Genomic DNA, 6,794 nt, shown 5'->3' on the forward strand with positions numbered 1-6,794 from the left:
CAAGGTCCTGGCCCACGGTCGTGCCAAGTGTTACCCGGACCCGGACAGTCAGTTTTACCGAACAGGTGGGAAAGCGTCGAAAACAGAGTCGGTTCGGATCGACTGTTCGGATCAATGACTCAGCAGTAAAACGAAGAGAACTAAGTTAGTTAGATAATTTTGTAAATCTTGTTAGGGAGTAGGAATAGTTCTTGATGAGAAAAGACCTTCGGTATACCTATAAAAGGGAACCAAAGGCATTGTAAGAAAGGTCGTTTTATTTAGTAATATAAGTTTAAGTTAGGAATATCTTGTACGGATTCTGTGTTTCTCTGTTGTCTATGATCTTAAGTGCAAGCTTCCTAATTTATAACTAAGTAACGATCACGGTAATTACCGATTAATATAGCATAATTCCGTTCGTAAAACACAATTCCTTGTTAGAACGTTGAGTAGCGACGTTCACTCTTCTGTATCGGTAATAGTTAGTAATTAGCCGATTAACACTTTATGGGAAAAACACCTCTCCACAAGTATTGGGCCAATTGTTGGACATGCATCTGATGGAGATAGTAGGAGAAGAAAGATTATGCTTCAAGATTACTTAACCCCAAGCATATGCTTAAGATATAAATTGCCTTGGGATGGTTGGATCTTCACAGGTCAAATGCATAATAATATGGTAAGTTGTCTTCATGATCAAGATTTCATCCATAATGGAAAGAAACTTGTGAATGCACTAGATAATCCCTCAAGACAATTAGTAATTGGGGATGTATGGATCACATTGAATCATGTGTCTTTGGTATATAATAACTTCTCTATTGATGCACATGGCTTAAGGGAATGTGATATTACGAGAGAAGATAGACAAAATTGGGCTGGAGCTCAAAGAATTGCAAGTAGAAATGTTACTAATTGTTTAAAGATGTTATACCAAGGTGGAGAAGGTGTCAAAGTAAGAGAAAGAGGCGCTTTGGGAACACATGTATACTTGCATATATTAGGTGACTATATTGATATTTTTCTATCCCCTCATGAGAGCTTATTCAAGTGTGTGGTACTTGCATCTAAAGTTGCATTCTTCTTTCAAATATGGAGATTATGGAGTCTAGATAATCCAATTTATAACTTAAAAAGTAATTTCATTAGTCGAGAAACATTTTTGGATGTACAAATATCTTGTCACTTTGTAGTTTTACTTATAAAAATGTTTCGTGACTTTTATCCACAACTAGAATGTCCATTGCATCTCACAGGGTCTGATGGAGCTGAGATATTTTTTAGTAAAATAGGGGGAATTATTGGTATGGAGCGTGCGTTTGATATACCAGATGTTTTGCATTGTAGTGGAAATGTAAACAAGCTTGCCAAATTTGAGTGCATTGATAATGGATTGGTTTTTCCAAGAGCTCATAAGAAGCAAGAATCAATACGGTCTAAACTCAATTTCATGCATGACAAGCCTCTTGCAAACTTAAAAAACTACATTGATATCTCAAATGATGATCAACTTGTTTTTGCACTTAAAGAAGGTTTAAAAGAAGCCCAAATTTTATGTGAGTCGTTAAATATGAAGCCTAAACACAATGGGCAATGGTGGAATTATCCCGGGATTGAGACAAAACAATCCTTGAGTTATATATATGGAGAGAAAGATGATGAAGAATGTGTTGAACACAATAAAAACTTCACAATGCATGAATGTGTGGAGAATGATGATGAGATTGTAATAAGTGAAATTCGTCGTGAATTAGATGCTATATTGGATGACAACAATGTGAACTCTAAAGTCTCTTCATTTGTTCAAGTGGATGATAAGATTATATTTAAATCAACACTTGTGAGTCATCTAAATGGTAATCCAACATTGTCAAAGGATAGACTCACATGTGTAAGAGAAGGCGTCTTCTACTCATGTGAGAATGCAAATGATTTCCTAAATGGAAATGGGAACCTAATTGGGATTGGTTTAGATTGTGTTGTATTCTTTACTAAAGAAGATGTTAATTCAACAAGACTGAAAAGAAAAGGAATATCAAATAAAAATGTTGTTTGGTACTTAGGACGAGTACAAAGGATGCGAAGAAAGATTGGAAATAAATTTGTGGAGTATAAGAGAGGAATTGACTTGATGGATAGGCTTGAAGATGTTCAATTACAACTTGGTTGGTATAGGAAGATTAAGGGGAGTAGATTATTTGCATATGATTTGACAGATATTAAAATGGTTGACTTTGAGTCAATTATTGGATTAACGAACCTCACATATAATGCAAAATGTGATAACTATCTGTTAGATGAAAGCGATTGTAAAGTTTTCAACGATTTTATTTTGGAAATGAAATCCAGGTATGTATGTATAAGTTGTTTTGAATATATACTTGCATACATGTACATATATAATATATATTAAAGTAACTTAATATTTATGCTTTTTATTTTAACAGGAAAAGGAGAAAAGAGTAGAAACCAAATATAAACCTACGGTATTCCAAATATATTTTTTGATTTCTTTACTTCCATGTATATTAAGATTTCTTGCTTTTGTTGTTACATTTTATGATATAGGTCCAATGTTGAAGATGGAAACGACATGAAATTTACAGCCTAAAATGAACTTCTTAGGGTTTTCTTTTTATATACTCAGTCTTTATAAGGGTAACCTTTCTTGTAATAAGTTTTTTAAGTAGATATTGCAATAACAAAATGATTTATTTTATTTCATTTTGATTTGGGTAAGAGTATGTGAATAGATGATGTCTTACATTTTAAATGGAAATATGAAGTAGGTTGCCATTTGTTTGATCAATGTGTTTGAGAAAAAATAATATTATGGCTTTATATGAGTCTATATCCATGAAACCAAACATAATGTTGATTTGTTAGTAATTTCATTATTGATATGCATTTTGGATTGTTCCATATGTGCTCTTTGAGATGTATGTGTTAAGTTCAAGATTGTTTTATTGTAAATTACATTGTTTTTTATTGCTCAATGTTCTTCATACGTCTCAATAAACTAAAAACAAAAACTTATATGTGGCTTGTATATGTTATACCTGTAGTGTTTTTGGGTAATGTTTCCTAACTGTGTGTACATTACTTTGTACTACACATTGTGTTTTCAATCTATGTGGCACTTAATGAAGCATTTCTAGGAATTTGCATATGATGTTTAATGTCGATTCATAATTTTGCGAGTCATCAATTGTAAAGATGGTCATTGATCCCTTCTAGGATTGCAACCTATGTGTGCATGTATATTTTATATGTAAGGGTATTTAAAATGGGTGGTTATCAAAAAATATATTGGTAATAAGGGGTATTTTTATTAATATTTTTTCTATAGAAGGGTTACTAAAATAGTAAAAACCATACGTATAAGGGGTTTATAAATGATGTCATGAACGCACGTGATACAACCTTCTTATATATAGTGGAGTCCCCGGGGTGATGGTTGAGGAAGAAGAGAGATTCGGCACGCGACCGGATTCCGAAGACTGAGAGCTAGTAAGCTTTCCGGACGAGGAGGGCATGGCCCAAGCAAGGGCCGAAGAATGGTATGACGGTACTATTAGAGATCTAGGTACTAAAGTAAGCTTAAGATAAGGATAAACTAATGATAGATAGAAAGGAGAAAGAGAAAGAAGGGTGCCGATCCACCCGACCACCCCTGAGCGAAGGGATCGAGACAGACTCGAGCCTCGATCGGCGTCCCATACCACCGTCGTGGCGTCGAGTCGTACCCGGTGCTGGCGCGCTCGCTACAAGAGTTGACCCACCATAAGAGCAGAGTCTCGATGTAGTAAAAAAGATGATGAAATGAGGGTAGCTAGGCCTCTTATTTATATTGATACCCAAGGCCCCCAGGCAAGTTCACACTTTACCTAATGGGTTTTCTCAATCCCGAGGATTAAAAGTAATCCTCCCCTTCTTTACACTCTCGTTTAACCCTCACACTTATCCACGTGTATAGAATACTACGGTAAATTCTCACCACGGGATATTAAATGGTCATGCCCGTAACATACTCCCCCTCTTTAAAACATTGCACTCTTGCAATGGAAAGTTAGAGAAGTTAGTTCTAAGAGTATTTTTGCGTTCCCATGTGGCATCTTTTATTGATTTATCCATCCATTTTATTTTAAATTCTCGGATTTCTTTAGTATGTAATTTTTTTGTTTTAACATCGAGAATTCTTTCTGGTACATGTGGTTTAGAAGATAATTCTTCAGAAGTAACTAGAGTTTCAGTTGTAACAGTATTGTCGCCAGACCTAGAAGTTCTTTTAGACGACTCACATGAAAGACTGGATGAATTCCGACACCATCGGGAAGAGCGAGACGATAGGTTGATGACCCAATGCGTTTGAGGACTGTAAAAGGTCCACAAAACCGTGGGGCTAACTTAGCGCACTTACCCATAGACAATGTCTTAGAATTGTGAGGTACACGTAAAAATACCTTCTGTTCAGGGTTGAATACACAAGGTTGCCTATGATGGTCGGCATAAAAACGCGCTCTATCTTGAGCTGTTTTTATATTATCTCGTGCAATATGCAACATATCTTGCATATCCCGAAGAAAGTTTTGCGTACTTCGCAACTCATCATGATGTATATTAACATCAATCAGGGCTCGTGGCTGAAAACCATACATCAACATAAAAGGACTATATCCCGTCGACGTATGCTTGGAGTTGTTATAAGCCAACTCCAAAATTGGTAGATAACGTTCCCATTTTGTTGGTTTTGCACCAACGTATGCTCGAAGCATGTCCTCAATAATTTGATTTACTCGTTCTGTCTGTCCATCGGATTGAGGATGATCCATGGAGCTCATGCTCAACGTAGTTTCTAACTTCTTAAAGACTTGCGTCCAGAAGTCACTAGTAAACTTTGGATCTCGATCACTCACGATATCCATCGGTAACCCATAAAAACGAAATAATTCGTCAACGAATTGGTAAGCCAATTCAAGAGTTGTTACCGTGGTTTTAGTAGCAATAAATCTGGCCATTTTAGTTAGTCGGTCAAGCACAACCCAGATGGCATCATGGCCTTTTTGGGTGCGAGGAAGGCTAACAATAAAATCCATGGATATGCTTTCCCACTTATTATTGGGAATGTCCAAGGGATGTAAAAGTCCTGCGGCTTTAAGTCACTCGGCTTTGTTAAGCTGACACTGGTGACATTTAGTCACATAGCTATGTATGTCAGGACACATCTTAGGCCAATAAAATTGAGTGGAGATGAGAACGAGTGTACGATGTATTCCAGGGTGCCCTGCTGAGGGTGCATCATGGCATTAAAAAAGAATCCTCTTTTTGACCTCGGGTAAATCTGGAACACAAACCTTCCCATTACAGTAGAGCAAACCGTTAGCAATGTGGAAGTATTCCTTCGAGGATGTGGTGGTGTCTGTTCCAAACTCAACTCGTGCCCAGTATTTTGCAAAATAACTGTCATCATGATACTTTCCTCGAAGGTGATCACAAAGATCTGATGTTATTTCAGTGAAGCTAAGCATGTTAACTTCACGGATGCGACTTAGTGCATCAGCGACAGTGTTCATGGAACCTTTATGATATCTTATGGAAAAATCAAAGTCCTGGATGAGATCAGCCCATCGTGCCTTATGACCTTTCAGGTCTTGTTGGTCACAAAAATATTTCAAGGACTCGTGGTCCGTAGTTACCACAAAGCGATTTCCATAAAGATAATGGCGCCATGTTTTGAGCGCATGTATAAATGCAAATAATTCCTTTTCTTGAACGGTATACCGACATTGAGCAGAATCAAGTTTCTTACTCTCGAATGCTATTGGTTTACCATCTTGATATAAGACAGCACATATAGCATAATCGCTTGCATCGGTTTCAACCTCAAAAGGTTTTGAAGGATCAGGTAAAAGAAGTGAAGGAGCCTTGCAAACCAGGTCCTTGAGTTCCTTAAAGGCGAGGTCTAGTGTAGCATTCCACACAATAGGTTTTGTAGACTTACGCGTTTGACCTTTTAAAATATCAGTAAACGGAGTCGTCAATTGGGAGTAATTACGAAGAGACTTTCGCAAAAACCCGACAAAACCAAGGAATGATCGAACTTCTCGAATATTCCGAAGAGTGGGCCAAAGCTTGATTTTCTCAATGCGAGAAGGATTAATTTCAACTCCTCTAGCGCGTACGAAATGTCGTTTTAGGAACATCGTCCTCACTTATTCATATTTGATGGTAGCTAGTACGGAGATCAAGTTTCGTAAAATACAGAGCTCCCTGGAGACGGTCAATTAGATCGTCAGCCCGGGGCAATGGGTACGAATTCTTGATCGTCACTTTATTCAAGCGTCGGTAATTAATACACATACGCCATGTGCCCTCTTTCTTTTTTACCAAGAGAACTGGTGCACCCCATGGAGATTTACTATAACGTATATAACCCATTCGTAAATAGTCCTTGAGTTGCTTAGATACCTCATCTTCTTCGGATCGACTTAAGCGATACGGAGGTATACTTATTGGTGCAACACCAGGTACAATATCTATACGATGGTCTATATTACGTTTAGGAGGTAAGCCATCAGGTAGTTCACTTGGAAAAACATCATGAAAATCATTTAAGATTTCATCAAGTTGTTGTTGTTCAAAATATGTTAATTGAACCGAGACATTATCGATATTATAAACGTGAATGTCCAGATCAAGTACTCAATAAAATAGAGTAGAACAAGACAACTCGGATATTGATGGACACGAGGAAACAATCGAGATGGATTGTTTTTTACACATTAAATAAAATGAGTACAATCGTTCAGTAC

The sequence above is a fragment of the Azolla caroliniana genome, unplaced genomic scaffold, assembly GCF_043228905.1.
Source record: "Azolla caroliniana isolate FFs.n. ecotype wild unplaced genomic scaffold, voAzoCaro1.0.p SCAF_6, whole genome shotgun sequence".
NCBI classification, from domain to species: domain Eukaryota; kingdom Viridiplantae; phylum Streptophyta; class Polypodiopsida; order Salviniales; family Salviniaceae; genus Azolla; species Azolla caroliniana.